The sequence below is a fragment of the Seriola lalandi genome, unplaced genomic scaffold, assembly GCF_002814215.2.
Source record: "Seriola lalandi dorsalis isolate HSWRI2012SDOR001 ecotype SW California unplaced genomic scaffold, Sedor1 jcf7180002003721, whole genome shotgun sequence".
Classification (NCBI taxonomy): domain Eukaryota; kingdom Metazoa; phylum Chordata; class Actinopteri; order Carangiformes; family Carangidae; genus Seriola; species Seriola lalandi.
Genome location: NW_019474376.1, coordinates 1 through 1,699, shown reverse-complemented (window position 1 = coordinate 1,699; position 1,699 = coordinate 1). Strand labels below are relative to the sequence as shown.

General features: G+C 34.5%; 1 long non-coding RNA gene across 1 annotated transcript; it reads right to left on the bottom strand.

Annotated features, from left to right (window-relative positions):
• Positions 1-271: 271 nt before the first annotated feature.
• On the bottom strand, positions 272-603 carry LOC111667821 (uncharacterized). Its single transcript, XR_002761687.2, has 3 exons — positions 568-603; positions 444-463; positions 272-341 (listed from the first exon to the last, which is right to left on the bottom strand). It is a non-coding gene; the product is annotated as an uncharacterized LOC111667821 (long non-coding RNA).
• Between the last annotated feature and the right edge of the window lie 1,096 nt (positions 604-1,699).

Here is a 1,699-nt window from a genome sequence, read left to right as displayed (position 1 = left end):
TATATATATATATATATATATAAATAAAAATTACTATAATTAATTTGTTTAAACTTCTCAAATAACTGAAGAGTTTTACTTAGATGGAAAATATGTGTTTTGTTTTTCTCAGATATTTCAGTCTTTTGTGGTTTTTAGAGAAATGTAATTACTCACTGAACTAAACTGACTATATTCGTTGCTTTCAATTCATTGTTAATCGCTGAAGTGAAGAGAGAATCAGCTAAAAGGCTCAATCGCAGGCCTACAAGTTAAAACAGTAAAAGTAAAACAGCAGGAACTTCACTTGTCTTGTGATACAGACCTGGAGTCTCCTGGAAACCCCCATCATCTTCATTTTCCTGTAAGACACAGATAGAAAGAGTGTAGAAGGCACGAAGACACCCTTGAAAACTTTAAGGCAGATAAAAATCAATCAGACTGATCCAGTAATCTAGACTCACCATGCTCTGAGGAAAATACACTGTAATAACAAAAAGGCAAATTAAACAAACAGCGATAATAATGTCTTTACTTGCGGTTTAGATGAAAACTTTATATCGTTTCATTAAAGTCTCATTTACTTACTCGTTCTCGGACATCGATGTTAAAGGTTTCCTTTCACAATAAGCGACGTCTTTCACTTTCGTTTTCGTGCTCAGGCCCACAAGAGTGACGTCTGTGATCACAGTGATTTACTGTCATTACAGCTACTTTCTTTGTTTTGGTAGATGCTAATTACAACATTAATCACAGTTTGATATTTGTGCATTTGCATTTGGGCATGTGAGTTTTCGTTTGCATTTGTACCAGTCAGACAGTACAGCTTTACTCTACATACGGGGCACAGTAGATGAGTAACTGGGTGCAGGGAAACTGAAATTCACCTGTGTCTTACAGACTCAAAAAAAAACCCAGGATGTTTTTTGTTAAAATTTGCAATTGTGTTTTTTATTGTCCATTACATGATATTCAAAGCAGAATACATATGAAGCAAAAAAATAAATTTTCCAATACTTAGAGAAAAATAATATGAGCTGAAAGACTGTAGATCCACAATCACAGGGATTTGATTGAATAATGCAGCCACCTGAGTTACAGCTTCAGAGGTAAAAAACCTTGAAGGTCATGTGCAAAATGGCCTTCAATTTGCACTATATTTGGCTTACAGTCAGTCACAGCACAAAAGGCAGTGGGTAGATATGTAAAAAACATGTCTGATCATTTATGAAGTGTGTGTGTTTGTACCATAGTTTATTTTCTTCCTCAGATTTAGCACCCTGAAATCATCTCTGTGCTATGGCAGTGTGTAGGGAGTAATGTCGTTAAATGAGATGTATCAAAGTGGAGATCATGAAAAATTCAGTTTTTAAGACAAGCACTTTAAAACAATCATTTCTAAAAAGGCAAATAGTAAATAATGTACTGTGCACATTATCTGAGAGCAAGTTTGTCAGGCAGGGTGTGTGTTAGTAAACTTCAAAGTGTTTTGACACCATCTACTGTGGCAACCAAGTTACAAATAAAATAAAACACAGCAGCCTTCAAGATAATAAAAACGTATCCTCTTCTAATTTAAACACAATATTCAAAATGTCATAAGGCCAATATAGATCCAAATCCAATGAAAGCCAACAATAAAAAGTATGCACCCAAATAAATGAATCCCAGATTAATGGCATTAATACAGTATTGCACAAAGGTTTGTGGATCGTCCTGT